Source organism: Protopterus annectens, chromosome 8.part0, assembly GCF_019279795.1.
Source record: "Protopterus annectens isolate FY-2018-M chromosome 8.part0, PAN1.0, whole genome shotgun sequence".
Classification (NCBI taxonomy): domain Eukaryota; kingdom Metazoa; phylum Chordata; order Ceratodontiformes; family Protopteridae; genus Protopterus; species Protopterus annectens.
In genome coordinates, this window is record NC_056741.1 from 959,420,651 (window position 1) to 959,440,769 (window position 20,119).

Sequence of the window (20,119 nt, forward strand, 5' to 3'; positions counted from 1 at the left end):
TAGACCTTTATGTATCCCTGTTTCTTTGCTTATTTGCCTTGCTGTCTAGAACACTGATAATTTTATTAACATGGTAATTAACCATTCATTTCCCTCTTATTTGAAATTCCATGTATAGTTGTAACAGCTTTTTTATATTGACAGGCATAGTCCTCAACTGTGTTTTCTAGTATTGTAATCACCATATGCCACAACCTTTAAAATGGTTACATAAAGTGCAACCACCTGCTTGTGTGTTTTTTTGTCTGCAAAAATTTTTACAATAATTTCATAATTTAAGGTAAAATGACTTCTTTTTTTTCAAAACAGGTTTATTGTTTTAACATACAAGAGAAATATCATAACAATTTTATACAAGTAATTAAAAATAGATATGATTATAACATTCAACAAAACAACTAAAGTATTTACAAAGACATCCACTACAATCAAATCAATTAATTAAACTAAAATACCATGCTATTGAAATTAGGATTTTTTTAACAAATTTTGTAAATTATCCCATACAATATAATAAGATGTTTTTCTAGTTGTTCTTGACCTAATTGTGTTTATTTCCATATGGCACACTATATTCATAACATTTTTAAATTCATTGAACGAAGGAGGTGTATCTGAAATCCAATTTCTGGTTATTATTTTCCTAGCCACTGCTAGAATAGACCATAACAAGGGAAGCTTAACCTTTTTAACACTTTGAGGTACAGGTGTGTTGAATAATATAAGAGATTTAGAAATAATGAAATTATCTGTAAAAGAGCCTGCAAAAATTCATTAACTGACTTCCAGTATTCTTTCAATTTTATACAGTCATAAAACATATGAGCCCAGTCAGCATTAATTTCTACATTACATCTCTTACATAGATTATCTTTATTATTTATTTTATTCATCATCAAAGGTGTATAAAAAGATCTATGTAAAAATTTCCATGTATAAAGTCTCCAGACAATGGAAGACGTAGTTCTATAGGCAGATTCCAATATATATTGTTTATCTTGTTGATTTGGTGGGTCCCCATTAATAGAAGTGAAATAATTCCAGTATGTATCTACACTGTAAAAGTTTCTTGTCTGATAATTTTATGTATGTATGAAAGTTTACCTTTATCAGAAACTTTATGTTGTAAATTTAATATCAAGTAATCAATCAGTGATGGAATAGATTATTTAACTGTTATAGACATTAGATCTATTCTATCAATGAGATGTTGTCTAAAGGTCTGAACCTCTAACCAGCAAGTTTCTCTTAGATCAAATTCTTGTTTTAAGAAATCTAGATTTTTAACTTTATTATCAGATATCAACTGATACCAGTACTTTAGATCATTATCTATAGCTAAATGAGTTCCTTTAGAAGTAGATGACAAAAGCATACCCTGAGTATACATTATAGGGAATATAATAAAATTCCATTCCCTATACTTAGGGTGCATGAATATAAAGTTATGATAGCTAATAATAATATTTAATGGGTAACAAACCATATGTTTAGGTGTAATAGGTGAAGTACAAAATTCCTTTAGTAACCATAACATTGAGTTATTTACAATCATATTTTTATGTGTTAAGGAGATTTTCATGAAGTGCATACTAATTAGCTCCCAATAATCTTTCCATTTTGCAACATATGACTGATCTATTAATAAAGTAATGACTTTTACAATAGAAGAGATAGTATATAAATTAAAGTCTGGAAAAGAAATACCCCCTTGAGACCAGCTATTAGTATGTTTCTTTAATGCAATCCTAGGTCTATTAGGTGCCCATAGGAAATTTAACATTAGTGTATTCAGTTTCTTGATAATTATTTTTGTAGGTGGAATTATTATTGATTGTATTAAGTATAAAATCTTGGGGAATACTATCATTTTAATAATTGTAAGTCTCTCCTCCATAGTAAAAAACATATTATTCCAGGTATTAAAAAGATTTTGTATATTAAGAAAACAGGTATTATAATTATTATATATAATAGATTTAATATCTTTAGATAGTATTATACCTAAATAAGTTATCTGACCTGAATTGGGTACATATTTAGTAAAATCACTAATGAGAATATTTTTTCATGTATATATAGGTAGTATTTTAGTTTTTTCTTCATTGAATACTAAACTAGAAATACTTTTAAAATTCATCATTTTATCAAATAGAGACTGCATAGAAGAATTAGATCCTGCTGATGTAATTAGAACATCATCTGCAAAAAGTTGAATTTTGGATGTTGTATTTTCATCTATTTCAAAACCCTCTATGTCAGTACTGTTTCTGATCAAATTAGCACAAGGCTCCATTACTAAAGTGAATAATAGTGGAGAAAGTGGACATCCTTGTTTTGTACCTTTAAGAATGGGTATTTTTTGTGACACATATGTTCCTACCTTAATATAAGCCAACGCTCCTTTTTATAAATGCTCAATTAGATTTACAAATGCATCTGAGAAGTTTGTGCACTTCAGTAAGGTAAACAGATAGTCCCAACTTGCTGAATCAAATGCTGAACTTATATCAAGACTAATAAGTGTTAAATCTTTCTTTTTCCTATTTGCAAAATCAAAATCAATTAATGTTAAAGTTCTTCTTATATTATCAAAAGTATTTCTATTTACAATGAAGCCTGTCTGATCTATATCTATAATGCCGGGAATGATTATCTTCAATCTATCAGCAAAATTACTCATAATCATTTTATAATCAACATTAAGTAATGAGATGGGCCGATATGAAGTACATCTAGTTGGATCTTTATTAGGTTTTAAAATTGGCGAAATAAATGTACATTGCCAAGATGGGGGGGTTATTAACTCAGTTTGGGCCAAAATAAAAACCTTATGTGTTAATGAATATGTACTTTTAGAAAGGATTTTATATACCTCTGGTATAATACCATCATTACCCGGTGCTTTGTTTGATTTAAGATTATTTATTTGTGTAATAAGCTCTGTATATGAAATACTTTTGACCAATAGTTTAATCTGTTGTTTATTAAGCTTTTTATTCATGTTTGTGGTTATAAAGTCCTTTATTTTATCTTTAGGTTCCATGTTAATGTTATTATTGTTAATATTGTGAAAGTGATTTCTAAATTCATCTAGTATTTCTGGTAGACTAGAAACATTCTTCTTTTTCCTTAGAGAAAAGATTTCTTTGATATGGTTTTGTTTATTCAACCTTTTTGTTTTATTTTTAAGTCTATGTAAGTATTTGGGGCTTATTGAGTAAGACAAAAACTTGTATTTCTCTAGAGTTATTTTAACTTTATGAGTTAAAATTTCTTTGTATTTCTCATTTAGTTTGTTTATTTCTTCAATGACTTTCTTATCCATAATATTTTCTTTATTATTATGTTTATAAGAGTCTAATTTACTTTGAATATCTAACAATTCCTTATCCCAAGATTTCCTTTTATTATTATACCATCTTATACTTTGTCCATATAGATATGATTTTAAGGCATCCCAAACATAGACAATGGAGACTTCAGGAGTATTATTTATGTCTAGAAAATGTTGTACTTCTGAAAGTATATATTCTTTATAGTATTTTAGTTGAGTTAAGTATGCTGGTATCCTTTTGATCTGAACATTATGAGTATTTTTTATCATGAATTCAAAAACAATTGAATTATGATCAGATATAGGACATGAAATGATTTTGGAATTAATTAAATCTGTTACCATCTGGTTAGAAATGAAGACCCTATCTATTTTTGAATAAGTTTTGTATCTGTTAGAAAAAAAGGTGTATGGTAATGATTTTGAATCTATCTGATTATTAATATCATTCAAATGATAAGAATTAGCAAAATCATTTTAAATGTTTTACATTAGATGTAATTCTTCTTTTTCCTATAGTGGTAGTATCACTTTCATGTAGTATACAATTAAATTCACCAGCTAAAATAATATCTCCTATAGAGAATGATATGATCTTATCAAGATGATGCTTCACTGTATTAATACCAATTCCAGGTATCCAATATACATTAATTAAAGTGTAAGTCTTCCCATTAATTTGTATTGTAACCATACAAAACATTCCTTTGTCATCCTGATAAGACTTAATGGTTTTAGGAATGGGCATACTTTTATTCCATAAAATAGCCGCTCCTCTTTTTTTCTGAGTGTGCTCTGAACTAACCAATACTATATATTTGTTTGTGGCTAGTTTATCAATATATTTTTCAAGAGATGGGTTTCTTGCAGGAAGACTAAGTTGGCCTTATGTAAATTAATGTATCTTATTAGGCTTGCCCTTTTACATGGATTATTCAATCCATTAATGTTTAAAGAAATTCCTTTTAAAGATGTCATTTGGCATTTTTAAAACTTAAGAATCTTATGATCAAAATAACAAATAACAACATAAGTAATGTTACATCTCCTCCTTTAGGTGTACCTTTAAATATAGCTGTATTTATTGAATCTCTTATGGGATTTTGTATAGGATTCAATTTTGTTTGTAGGGACAATGAGTGTACAAAATATATTGTGGATGTCAAAACTATATACATATAACAATGAACAAGTGAAAATAATGTAAGGATTAAACCATGCATCCAGCCTGGTGTTAAAAACTCCAACTTAGAGTAGTATTTACCACTCAAGTTAACCCCCTACCCTAAGCAGCAGTACCTCAGCTACCACCTTATCAACTTAATACTGGTTATATTTAACTTAAATTAACAGCTTTCAATTCAATTATCTAGCAAGACAAGACTACACATTTGATAAAACAGCATCATATAAACTAAAATAAACTTTTTTAAAAAACTATTCATACTACTATATACATCTATGTAATATAATACACTTGTATTCAAATAGCATTCAAATATACTTGATATTAGGAACCAAGAGGAGAGAGAGAAATAAAAGACGTGAAAGAGGGAGAGAGTGAAAGAAAAAAAAAAAAGAAAGGCATATTTACATATTAATTTATTCAAAGTATGTAAAAATAAGTTCTAACATTCATTTAAATCAAAAACTTTGGCTAATATGGTTCAGACATTACATATATTAAGATGCATCTATTTTCTGTCATGTAAATGCAGTCAACAGCTTCCAAAAAAAAAACCTTGAATTGCTTGTATATGAGCATTTTACTCATACTCATTATTGTCAATAGAATAAAATATCATATTTATAGAAATTGTTATAAATCATACTGCATAGTTATGCAAATTCTCAGAAACACTTGCATTATTGTAAAAAAAAACATCTGTATTTTTTATGTCTATACTACTGCTTTAAAATATATCACATGACAGTTTCTTCCAGAATAGAGTTATAAAGTTATTTATGCTTGTCAATCAGATGAATTAAATGAGTTATAGTAATGTATATGTTTGGAACATAAGTTTTCAACACAGATTAGTATGCTGCAGTCAAGTAGATTTTCAAAAACACTTGAATAAATGTTTCATTTTCTATGCCTTCTAAAATAAGACATTTACTTACTACAAGAAACTGCATCATTTAAAATCATTATAACTGACATATTTTATGAATTATAACATAGATATTTAAGTAATTATATAAAATAACTCACATTTAAATGTCAAAGAGTTCATTTTCCTTCACATAGTCGCATTTGCATCAGTTCTACTTCCTGGTAGAGTGTTCTTCCTGAATCTGTGATGTGTCAGTGTGATATCTGGGTCAAAGGTCAGATTGACTGCTTTCAGCTTCTCTGTGAGAATTCTGAGAGTTGAAGCTTTTGAAACAGCTTGAGGACACTGTTCATGAGGTAGCCCACATCCCAGATTGTCTCCTTAACATTTTGGTGGGAAACTTGTTAAAAACTAGTGACAAACATTCATTTAGCAGTGTAAATGCATCTAAACATGACAAAACCTTCGCGATGTATTTTACAGGTTATTACAGCCTCTATGTAAGTGAAATTAAGCCCAAAGTTATTAATAAGTAATAAAACTCAATATTTTTGTCCCAACTCAATTTTATGCAAATCTTATTATTTACTGTGTCTATATGATCAAAAGCATTTCTATATATTAATATGAGAAAAAAATAAAGAGAAAGAATAAAGAAAAGAAAAGAGAGTAGAAAATAAAAGAATGTAAAGCAGAAATAAAAAAATGTAAGAGAAAGCTATAAGAAGTATATACAATGGAATATTACTTACTGTTTATATTAAAAGAGTTAAAAATAAAACATATTATTTACTATTATTTAGTTCTAATTATTATTAGTTAAAGCATAGCAGATTATTTACAAACAAGCATAAGCAGTATAATCAAGAAAGTATAATTAGGAATAGTATTTGAAGAACATATAAACTTTTTACAAGGAATAAATATGTTATTATTCCATTTATCATATTTTCATTACTCTTCTCTCCCTGCCCTCCCCCACCCTTTACCCACTACATAATCTAAATAGAATGTCATTGTTTAAACAAAGAAAAGAAGAAAAGGAGAAAAAAAAGAAAAAAAAATGTATCAAATTACTGACCTTACTTCTCTTCTTGAGAAAGAGAAACAAATTGAATAATAGCTTGTTATTAGTTCCTCAGATATTTTGACTGTTTATGAAACAAAACATTTCTTTGCACACAGATAATTACTTTGATTAAATCTTTTTCAGAACATTTGTGGCTTTCTGGAAATGCAGGAACTATATTTAAAAAGATTAATAATGAAGTAAAATGATGAGAGAAAAAAGAAAAAAAACATAGAACAAATCATTTGTTCTTTAGTCTCTTCTTCTTCTCTGAAGTCTTCCACGAAGTTTCAGTTGCCAGTCTCTTTAATGAAGGACTAGCCCATTCCATTTCCTCTATTTTATCCAAAATCTTATTTTTTTTGATAAACAGTAAAGCAGAGTCTAAGCCATCAAAAATTTTAGGACCATCAGGAAGGAAGATTTTTAGCTTGGCAGGAAACAGAAGGTATGTTTTAAACTGTGCTTTTTTAAGCTCCCTTATTAGTGGCAGAAAAACTTTTCTTTTAGCTATTACCAAGGAAGAATAGTCATTGTCAAAACACACAGTTGTCTCATTAATCTTAACAGGAGCTTTAGCCCAAGCAGATTTAAGAACCATCTCTTTATCAAAAGATGATTGAAATCTAACTATAACTGATCTAGGATAGCTTTTGTTAGAGTTAGTATTAGCTATAGATCTATGTGCTCTTTTGATACCAAAAGAGAATGCTTCTGGTAAGTCTAAAGTTTTAGGGAGCCATGTTGTTAAAAAAGAAGTAATATTGTTACCTTCAATATTTTCTGGCAGTCCAAAAATCCTAATGTTATTGCGCCTAGATCTATTTTCCAAGTCATCCAGCTTTGTTTGTAAATGTGTATTTTGTTTCAGCAGAAACTCAATGTTGATTTCCTCTTCTTGGATTCTATTTTCCATGTCATTCACAGCTTCTTCTATGCCTGTCATCTGGATCTTCTGTTGTTGCAGGTCTATATGTAACAAGTCTATTTGTTTTGTAGTTTTTTCTATGAAGGTATCAATTTTAGTATCCGTTTTATCCATCTTAGCAGTAAGTTGCTGGATTATAGTTATCAGAGACTGAAGTTCTTTCTTGATGCTGGAGTCTTGAGAATTTGTCTTACTGGAACTCATTTCAGACTGATAAACTGACAGGAAAATTTCCAATGTGATTTCTGACAGGAATATTGTTAAAATTACCTTTCTTTTTTAGATATAGTTCAAGAACTATATAAAACAAACATATTTAGAAAGAAAATTACTTCAAAAAATAATTTTTTAAGTAATTAATTCCTGTCAGTGTAATGAAATTGGTGGAGCTGAAGAAATCTGCTGCTATCCTGTGTTCATCCTTGGCCACACCCCCCCGTAAAATGACTTCTTGAAGCAAAAATCTTTGCTAAAGTAACCCTACAAACTGGAACTACCAACTCAAAAATCTTACAAAGGCAAAATTTCATAAAGCACCTTAAACAAGGATATGTCTGCAAATGCTATGGATGCATACAAATACATAAATCTAGATAGTTTATATAAAGCCAAACCCTGCTTAACAGATCATTTAAGACTTAAAATAGCAAGAAACAGTATTACTTATTGTATTCTCTGTACCCCAATACCAATAAAAATTTTGAGAAAAACTGATTCTGTAAAGTCTAGCAAACATAGAACAAAGTTGCACATATTTTTGTTAATGCTGCAGAGTGCTATTGTAAAACAATAAACAAATGGAGAAGTTAGACTTGGAAAATAATGTAATACTTTCTCAGCTCAAAATGCACATCATATCATTCACAAATCAGTCAAATATCCAGTAATATAGTGACTTGTTAATTCTTATACTCCTCAAGACAAATTAGATCTCAGTAAAAACTGATGCTGTGTACCAGTAAATGTCACAGTCACTAAGGAGAGTCATTTTACTCAGTCAATGCTGCCAAACATTGAAATATAATCTGACACTAACATTAAAATATTCACACAGCGCATTAAGACTCATTTAATAAACATAATCTGTCTTTATTTACACTGTTGAGAAAACAGCAACATTTGCTTTACTGAATCCCTGATTTTTAGGGTCTATATTACGGCATTGAACGGGCTGTTAACCGAACGCCCTTTTATCAACACATGTTAAATGAAATTCCAAACCCCCAAATGGCCACAAAAGTGAATTTTTCCACAGGGGAAAAATCTCATGGCCATCTTTGAGGATTTGCCCTTTCCTCCACTGTAGTGCGATCTCAGAGTTGGTATACTTAGGAGGGAGCGTATGGTCTGAAATTTTTTTTTTTGCATTGGCTAAGTGATTTTTCACCTGGAAAAAAAATTTGCTTTTGTGGCCATTTGGGGTTTTTGTATTTTTCTTAATATGTGTCGTTAAAAGAGCATTCGCTTAACAGCCCATTTGATGCCGTAATACAGATGCAACTTTTAACCAGTTTCCTTTCAGCGAATATACTGGCAAATTAGTAATTTTTATTTTGCCTTCCTCATCTTCTTACTTCCTTTAAAATAACTCATCTATCCCTCACCTCATGCCCTAGCAAGTCTCCCGTTCTAACATTCTAACACTTATTAGGATTTCAAGAGTCCATTTTTGAGGTTTCTTCTCTTTTATACATCTCTTAAGACCTTAATGCCAATATCTTCTGTTGATCACCATTTTTTGTTTTTGCTTGATGGATGTAGAAAAAAAGAAGAAAAAATATATGTATATTTATTGTAAATACTACTCTCCATAAAATATGCATTATACTTTGAAATATTTAGACAAGCATACAATTGCTAATTTTGCTATTTATTCTTTTTAAGTTCATTGTAAGATCATTTCTAGTAGAAAACAAAACACAAAATGGCCGCACAGACAAGACATTTAATAAAAATTGCAAGAAAAACCCAGCAAGCTAGAGTTTTCACTGTGTGATACTTTAAACCTCCTCTGATGGAGTGAAAATGACCCCTTAAGGATGGCAAGTGTTTCAGCTACATGACTTTTGAATGTACTGACTTTTTTTTTTTTACTTTTTAAGTCTTTATGATTATATTCAGTCCAAAAAAGCCAACACTCACTAGCTGTGGGCATGCATGTTTTGGATGTTTGTTGGAATATTTGGAAGGCAACTTAATCTTTATGGCTTCAGCTGGGTTTAAAGATCCTGTGTTTCTGATGTATAGCCAAACTATCCATTTATGCTTTACTGATGAGATCAATAACAATGCCACCATTTTACCAGTCATTTGTTTGTGTTAAACCCTCTTGTAGGATGCTGGTGTCATGGTGGAAATCAATGAAGGCTCCCAATATACAGTCATCTACAAACTTGGTGAGACAGAGGCCTTTAAAATTTGTTTTGACTTCATAGAAGTAGATGCCAAACAGTAGCCAGCCTCTTGAGGGAGGTGGTTTCACTGATTCTGACTTCTTGGGTCCTATCTGTGAGATAGCTGGCAATTGGGCAAGTTATGTCAGGATTTATTCCTAGTTCTGAGAGTCCATTAACAATACCTAAGTGAGGTATTGTACCAAATGCCTTGGGCAGGTCAATGTATAAAGTATGCATCATTCTATCCATATCTGTAGCCATGGTGACCCTCTCAAAGGCATCTACCAGGTTAAGTAGGCAAGACATTCCCTTAATTAAGCCAGACTGGATGGGTCCAGTGTCTGTAGGTTGCAAATGTCCTTTTAGGAATAGATGCTTCTGTAGTAAAAGAATTCATGGGTTTGGTGCCTTGATAAACATCATGAGAGCCGCAGTGAAGATTAATGGTGTCATTTCTTTATCAATATTTCTTCAATGCTGTTTATGCTAAATATATTACTAAAATAGTTTAAAATTCTCACACTAATAGCCTTTGTGGGTCATGCACTGATTTTAATAGAAACAGCTGAGTTTCCTCTAGAAGCAGTGAAATTATCTGCAGGCAGAGAGGGAAAGGCCCATCTGCATTCAAGAATTTGAAACTACATTTTGCCTTTTGTGTTTAATGTTTAAAGTGTGGTTTATTAATCTAAAACAGTCTTTTGACATGGAGTAGTACTAGAACACAATACATATTTTCTGTTATGGATTCCTTACCTACATTTAGTAAACAACATAGACTAATATAGGACATGATTAAACTTACATGCATTTAAGAAAACGACTCAGATGAGTTAATACCTTTATAATTCTTATCTACGGATAAAATGATAAAGTTTCTCTTGCTCAATACATATAGGGTAACTCTTTTTTGAGTGTTATGTTGAAATGAGGACATTTGCTCTACTATCTATCAAAGATAAAGACAAACATATCAGCAGTGCTGGTTCAGCTAAACTTAAATGTCACAATGTGTAATTAGTTTAATAGGAAGTGCATAATACCAATAGCCTGTCACTATGCCCTGAAACAAAAGAAGCATGTTATGTTTCCAAAAGAAAATGTAAGCATATCTAAATTGTATTTTTTATCACTGGGCTGGTGCTGTTGGCTACAGTCTATTGATATGGCTCTAGTGCGTTAGGGTCACAAATATGAGATGGATCATGGAGTGAATACAGACAACGTGACTGTACCTCCATAAAATGTGCAGGGGACAAATCACAGAGTACCTCATGGCTAATGAACAATTCTCATTTCTATCTTGATGTGAAGATTATGTCTTACTCCTATTAATGGTTTAGAGGTCAAAGTTCCATTAGTTCATTTGAGGAATGGAGAGAACGTAGCAGGATACTGCTGTGAACCACATACACAATACGTAAAATAGGTGGCTGTATTCATGGCAACTTGTTTTTCTCTACAGATGCCCGAAGATAAACCTCAAGCAGCTGCAGCCTGTGCAACTCTCCCAGTGCTACACAGTTCAATAGTGCTTCTTTCCTATCACAGACAAGTAACGTTGGTCCAGCAACCCGTTTGTTAGTGGTACAGTGTTCATTCTGCACTGGAACAGCAACAGAAACAATAGCAGTCTAAACTGAAAAGTGTTGCTACACTTTGTCATCTGTGGGCAGTTTGCTTTTATACTGACTTTGAAATCTATAATACCAAATAACACTGATATCATGATTATTAACAGTCTTGCTTTCTGGATGCTTTGCTGTTCAAGCCCTTAGTGGTTAACACAACTAAGCTTATGGCATTTAATATTTGTGATTAGCTACATTGTAGATCAGCAACATTGTGCAAGTATCACTGTATTGGTTATCAGTACTGTTTGTTAAGCTATGCCATGAATTTCTCAGCTAGCTACTGCAGCTAGAGACAGGGACACTAAAATTTCCTCCTATGTAAAGTGTGTCGTGCATTTTCTGGCCTAAGGAGGTAGACGTATCTACCTGTTGGTCAAATGTCAGGCTCTTCTACAGTTCCTAGCTGAGTTGTCTAGATAACAACAAAATCTGCTGGGGAGAAGTACTCTAGGACTTTTTTTGACAGTTTACAATTTACAGAATTGGGATTTCAGCAGGCTGTAGACTAGTGCAGAGGGCATTTCTTTTTGCAAAACTTTGTATGTGTGCTGCTCAGATGGTGACAATTATAAAGATCCTTCCATTTTTCATGCTGAAAATAAAAAAAAAAGTTTTTAAAAGTTTTCACTCCTGCCAAATCTTCAAATACACCACTGTCATGTCATTAGGATCTCCACTGATTAGAAGTTACTGTCAGAGCTTCTTAAGTGTTAAACTGTATAATCCTCAAAATCTTAAATCTTGGCAACCACCCTCAATGAACATAAAAAAAATCACCATTCAGTGAACAAAATGAATCTCTAAGAAGCAGTCACAGTTGTGACGACCCTCCACTGGACAAGTAATCAACGAGCCTCAATCCTCACCACTGGCAACAGAGGGGGATGCATACTGAGAAGATCACAAGGTACACACACACTATTTCCAGATGCAGCTTTCTGCATCAAGTACAATTTCCCTTAACAGCACACAGAGACCACAATCAGTCCAGGGCTGGTTTCTCGCTCTTTCTCCAGATCCCCAATAAGACTCCTCACTGGCACAGCTATAGAGTTGAGTTCCCAGCTTAGTGGCCAAGACAAGACCTCCAGCACCCTCTCTGCCAAACCAGTGCTCCAAGTCGCTGCCCAAGTAGCTGACACACATACTCTTTGAGGTCTGTTTCATACACACACACACGCGCGCACAAACACACACACACACACACACACACACACACACACACACACACACACACACACACACACACACACACACACTTGGCAAAAGCTGGCACATGTTTACTACCTATGCAGCCTATTGCCTGGACTATAAGGTAGTTATCACTGCCATCAGCCAGGTCCGTATCAGCTACTTTAAGCCCCTTAACAAAGGGTGTCCAATCAAATTGTGTAATGTTACTAATAATACAAATTAGAGTTTGACCAAGAGCAAGGCTATTAGGAGTGGCCTACACAGTGTCACCAACTAAATATGCAAGTACTCTCAGAACTTAAATATATCTAGACAGATCAGCCACAATGAAAGGTTCAAATATATTTAATAACAAATAATAAAATAACAAGACAATACTAAATATATATTTACAATCCCATCAACATTCAAACACACAGGAAATATTTAAAACAACATTGCAGGACAATCTCAAATAAATAAAGAAAAATATCTAAACAAAGCTTTGCTATATTTCAGACTGTATCTTAAGAGAGTTACTATACCATAGAAACATACTTACAGAGCAAGGGAGATGTGGTGAATGGATCTTCTAGTTGTCAGTTCAAAGACAGAGTACAGAATGCTGTGTCTCACTAAGAGATTTCTCAAATTAATATCTCAAATATTACTGCAGGGATAACTTGTAGAATGACATAATCCCTTTTCATCTGACTCCTACTTTCCAGGCACAAAACAACCATTGAAGGCAGATGGTAGCATTTAATATCTACCTGTGAAGATAAATAGACCTTAGATCTTAGGCAGATAGTGGAAGTCATAAAACAATTGCATCCCTTTACATTTCAAAACTAGTAATTATTTCACCTTAAAGACAATAGCAGAAGCTCTCTAGTACAGACATCGTGTTTGTTGCTGCACTGAAATTGAAAGATTACATATTTTTATGTTCTAGCCATAAAGTAATTCAAAAATTCTATTTTTTTCTGAAATTACTCTCCTATATTCCATTTTCCACTGTTAAAATATATACATTTAAACAGTTACAATAGTGCGTGTACGTTTCTGCTCTTTTCCAGTAGGGCACACTGTGGTTACATTTTAAGCACAAGCACTTTATAAAATATCTTTCCAGCACACATATCTGTACAGACCAGTTTGATATACACATGGCATACAGTTCTAATACAGTGAAGTCCATGGAGGACGAAAACGCATGATTTTGGAACAGCGTTCATTGATTTTGTGGAATAAATTTGTCTATCGTTGAACCACCTCTCCTTGGCATTCCTTTTTGTACTGTAACAGTTGTAACACAAACATCTTATATAGATCATGTTGATATTCACAAATGACATATAATAAATTATAAAATTTATAAAATACTAAAGCTAGCTTTTCAAGTGACCCTTGAGAAACTTTCTTAAGAGGGATGGGCCTGTCTGGGAATACTTTACTCCATACCCTGTCCTGAGATTTCAGCTGCCTTGGCATTGCTGACTCCAGTACAATACGGCACTGTCAGGTCATATGCATATAACCCTAGGCTCCACCATTGTATCTTGGGATTTTGCTGGATGGCTCCATGTAGCCATAAATCTGCCTCAGATTCCTATTGTCTCCTACATCCTACAAATACATGGCACCAGGGCCTCCCTATTATGACAAGTATTCATCATGCTAACATGGTACATTTTGTGCCTGTGCCTCCTGCGTATCAGCTCTACCATGTGGTTAACATCAGTGAATATCCTTACCACTTTGAAGGGTCCCTCCCATGCTGCTTGCAGCTTTTTGTATCTGACAGGAATGAGAACCATAAACTGCTGCCTCAGAGCATACTCTCTAGCTCAGGCATTCCTGTCATACCAGACCTTTTTCGGCTGTTGGGCTTCAGCCATGTTCTCCTGAGCCAAGCCCATGAGTTCTCTGAGCCTTGTCTTAAGGTTTAGGATATATGCCACAACAGACTCCTTGTGAGATTCACACTCACCCTCCCACTCATCACGAATCAAATTTAGAGGTCCCCTCACCCTATGCCAATACAGCACCTCAAAAGGTGAGAAACGTGGATTCCTGGGACATCTCTCTGGAAGCAAACAACAAATGGGCAAATATTTGTCCCACCCTCTCTTAAACTGGTCTGCAAATTCCAGTAGCATGTTCTTTAGTGGAGAGTTTAACCTCTCCACATGGCCACTAGTATGGGGATGGAAGGGGGTCATCTTTAGGTACTTCACACCACAGTGCTTCCATAGACAAGCCAGCAGGTCTAACATCAAATTGGCACCTCTGTCAGTCAGTATTTCTTTTGGGAAACCTACCCTACTAAAAATCTCTAACAAAGCATTTGCCACCTTTTTCGCCTTGATGGAGGACAGAGCCACCACCTCAGGATATCTGGTAGCATAGTCTACCACCAACAGGATATACTTCTTCCCTGTGGATTTTGGGGTACTCACAGGCCCCACAATATCTGTAGCTACCCTCTGAAATGACTTCTCAATCACAGGCAAAGACACAAAAGGAGCCATGACCTCTTCTGCTGCCTTTCCTACCTTTTAGCACTGCTCACAGGTCATGCAGTCCCCTGTTACATCCCTGGAAATCCCAGGCCAATAAAAATTCTGCATAAAAAAATCTCTTTATACACTTTATGCCCATATGACCTGCAAAGGGAATGTCTTTGGCTATGACTAGAAGTGCCAGATGGTAGGCTCTGGGCACTACCGACTGATGTATTCTTTCACCCTTTACCCCTCCCTCACAGGTCCACTCTCTATATAGTAACCCTTTGTCACAGTATACAGACTCCCCTTTTCCTTGAGAATCAGGCACCTCTCTGGCTACCTCCCTCAACCCCAGAAATGTAGGGCCTGAGAGATGAGCCTGTCTCAAGTTTCTCTTTGAAAACCTTCACAGCTCCCTTTCCACAGGAGGTTTGGTATCCTCTGACAATGGTGCCTCACAGTCAGTCTGAGTACTACTACACCCCTCTGCTCTTGCAGTCAGTCTGTCGAACATCAGTACCCACAAGCAGTGGTGACTCCCCTTCAGTCTCACTGGAACAGGGTAGCTCTCTCCCTGAAGTAGAAACCTCACCACTCCTGGCTTCAAGTGTGTGGTCTGTCTTGGACCCCTCCAAGTGTACCAGACCCATATGCATGCCCCCAAGCCTGACTGTGTGTAACTGCATGCATACAAGGTACTGTATTATCACACTCATTCCCTATCATGGTATCTGCAGGGCAGTGGTGGCTGGTGACTTCAAATCAAAGGGGGGCTGCAGGAGATAGCCGAATGGGTGGGGCCAATGGGAAGATAAGTAGAAGGGGGTGGAGCTATGCTCAAAACCACAAAAACTAAACTTTAATTAAATATGCTGCCCTGGGTGCCAAACCCTCATTATGAGAGTCCAATCAAGACAAATGAAGTATACAAGAATAAAAATATTTCAATGCATTGGCAGCTTGACAGCTTACTTAATATCTAGATGGAAACAAAAAGGTTGAGAGGCATGAAAAAATAAATTACTTTTTAAATACATTACTGGAATGCCAGTCAAAATCAAGTATAAGACAAACAAGCAGCACTCAACTCACACCGCTTCTCCTTGCACTGCACTTCTAATTATAATTTATATTCAGCTTTATTAAAGTACCAAGTAACATGCTGAATGTAGCAATCTCTGTGATGCCCCCACTTGTAAAAATGTTTCTTATCCAAAAAAGACCTGCTGCCTGAAAACTATCTACTTGTTTCATGGCGAAAACATGATCAAAGTTAAAAATGAAAAGCAAAAAAGCTCAAGATACATTGCTTAAAGGATTACTGTACAGGTTATGGACCACACATGAAAGGCATTCTGTTTAAATTACGGGTAAAGCCCTCAGAGATCACTGGAAGTCTCCAACAAGTGTAATGAGCTTCTTAAAATAATGTAATCCTGTCCTTTATTACAAATACTGTCATATGCATTTCAATACCCAACGCTTATACATTATCTAGTTAAGTATTCTCTGCATGGCAACAACAGAAAGGCTTCAATGTTGGCAGGCTTATTAAGGTTTACTTGCATGTTATGATCTCAGAAAAGCTTACCTGATGGTCATTAAAGCATTGCTACTTAAAACACAGAGCAACAGGCACTTTCTGATTAATATGCATAAATCAACAGTACAAAAATATGACAGAAACCAGACCTTTCTGTAAAATCAAGAAAAGATGAAAAGCCACTGTAGTACTCTACCTTGGATGGGGGGATACCCTGCACATTTACACTGCATAACTGCTCCTTGCCTTGCTTGGACACATCCAGAGTCACTACATGGGGGAGTGGGGTGCAACAAGTATGTCACAATTTGAAATGTCTCTGGCTGACTGTGGTGGCCCTGACACATTTGTCATACCTCTCACCCTCAGAGCAAAGCCATCCATAGAAGTAGGACAAAGGCCCAAAAATAAGGACAATTTTTAAATATTGCTCTTATAAACTTAGAAAGATAATAGAATAGTAGGTCTTGCATTGAAATCTGAAACTTAAATGTCTGTCATTATTTTCTAACTTCAGTCTTTAATGATTTACCACTAATTTGCCAAAAAAAAACAATTTTATGAAAAATGGACCAAAAATGTGTTGCAAAAATATAAAATAGCCACACAATACAGCTGGGAACCTGTCAAAGAAGGGACACTTTTTTAATAATAGTACTGCTAACTTGAGCAGCTGACAAAATAAAAGAATCTACATGCATTTCTGAAATAAAAGTAATCTATAACTCTGATTATTACAGTTATTTCTCAATTGTGAATCCTCCATGTTTTCTTCCAAAATTGCTATTTTGCGGAGGGATTATTAGGGTAAGAGCAACATTTTGAGCCAAATTCGGGGACAGTTGAAAGGTTTGGCTATGCCTAGTTCTATAAAGCAATTTATTTGCATGTACCTCTCAATCTGTTAGTGCAATAAATCTGGACAAGGCCAAATATATTGGGGGAACATATAAACAGTACTAAAATTGCTCTTGTATAAACTGAGACAGTTGATAGAACAGGTCTTACTTTAGCATGCATTTTTCTGAAGGTTATGAAGTCTGAAACTCAGTGTGTCATTATTTAGTGACTTAATTCCTAAATGAGAAAACCACAAATATTATGAGGAACAAACCAAAAATAAGAAAGAAAGATCTACTCATTGTGTGAAAATCTGGACAGTTGGGAAGTATAGTTCAGCTGTGGCTGTCTTTGAGTTTGCCGCCCTTCCCCCTCATAAAATCATGGTCGAATGGAGCCCTACCCCCTGCAGCCATTCCAATGATCCATTACTTGGCTATTTCACTCCATTTACCATAAACACTAATGTGCATATTGCTTTACTTCTATGATGATTTGGATTTCATTTGAAAGTTTTATTTTACATTTTACAGCACAAACACTAAGACATCTGCTAAACAAAGCAATGCAGTCTCACAATGAAAACAGGCTTAGCATTAAAAACTTCTCTGCCCTTGAAACTCACATTCATTGAAACAGCATTGAAACCCACATTCAAAGAAAATACATTTTGCCAGTGGCAGATAAAGATTAACTTTGGGCTGTTTTCAAATCATAGGCCCCTTGCACATAAAACATGCATGTGCTCTTTGATACACCTTCCTGATTCTACTAAATTATATTCCTTGTACAGTACAGTACAGTTGTTAGACGGCATTTTAAATTTATTGTTTTGAACATTTTTCCAGTAAACAATGAAACAAAATGCATGCACCAATGACAAAACTACCCAATTCAGAACATTCACATCATAAAAGTTTACTCAACCTTCTACAGTCCACCAGTATCAGTAAATATGCACAATCTCTAAAGTAGTAAAAGTCATCTAAATAATTCCACATTAAAGAAATCTGTAACAATGAAGAGGTTGCTGCTAGCAAACAACTTTATATGTCACTGTTTATTCATATACAAACAAAGTGCCTGTTGCCCTTGAGGAATAAATTGCCTATGTTGCATGCATTAAAAAAATGATAAGCTAGTAATATAGCAATAGTGACTGTATGGCAAACTAATAACAGGTTCAGGTTCATAGGTACTACTCTAGGTATATTTGCCAAAAAGGACTGCAGCATCCACCCACTTTACAACACAGTACAGTATTAGCATTGCATCTATCTACTGTGGGAGTAGAACCCACAGCCTTCTGCATCAAAAGCAAGCACACTACCTGTTGTGCTATTAATGCAAGAAGACTCAGAATAAACAGCACTAAAGTTTTGTTTCCCTGCAGCTCTCAGCTCCTTTTAAAATCTACTCGACACGCAGTTGTATCTCTGAACTTTGCAGCACAAGAAATCTGGAAAAAGCCGAAATGTATTGGGGGGGGGGGCAAAAGCCCAAAAACCAGGGACACATTTTAAACATTGCTTGTATAATGTTGGAAAGTTGCTAGAAGAAAATGCTGTGTTACCACCATACATTTCACTGCCACGTCTTTAACCCAGGGGACCCTGTGCAAAATAGTCAGAGAAACATACCACTATGCCATATCAGCTGTTTTGTAAAAGAGAGGAAGGAAAACTTAAATGGCTACCATTTAGTGACTTCAGTTCTCAGCATAGCTGTCAACCTCTTGGCACAAAACACCTGAACAAAGCCAATAATGGGGGGAATACAGCCCCCAAACATATTCAGTGAATTCAGTTCTCACTATAGCTCTCAACCTCTTAGCAAAAAACATGTGGACAAAACCAGTAATGGGGGGGGGTACAGCACCCAAACATTCAATGAATACAGTTCCCACAATAGATAACTCTCAACCTTAGCACAAAATACCTGGACAAAGCCAACAATGGGGGAATACAGTCCCAAAAATAGGGACAAATTTCAAATATCCATGTTATAAACTTAGACAACTGCTAGAACAATTTCACACAGAAGGCACCCCAAGAATCAAACCAGAGAACCTGCAGCTGTTAGGTAGCAATGCCACCAGTCCACCACTACACTACAGGCTTTGCAAGGAAAAATGCAGATACAGAAACCACAGATTTTATGAGGAACAGAACAAATAAGAGGCAAAAATCTGAAAATGTTTTTAGAAATGGTGGTGGAGATGGAATTCAGGTCCTTGCCACCTGCATCCAAGGTTCAGGGTTCAAGCCTGAGTATCTCTATCCACCACCATTTGCTCTCTCTAGCCACCAGTATATAGTAACTGGGGCATTACACACACACACACACACACACACACACACACACACACACACACACACACACACACACACACACACTCCTGAATGAATTCATCCAGTGACAACCTACATCCTGTATGTCTCAACAAACGAAGCGACCACCTACCTCCTGAATGAATCCAGCCAGTGACCAAACCCACCTGCAAAACGGAGCAATCCAGTGACCAAACCTGCTTGTGAAATGGAGCAATCCAGCCCACGCAAAATGTCCCGCGAGAGCAGCTCACCTCTCTCAGTCCTCATTGGGTCTTCCAGCTCACCTCGCTCCTCATTGG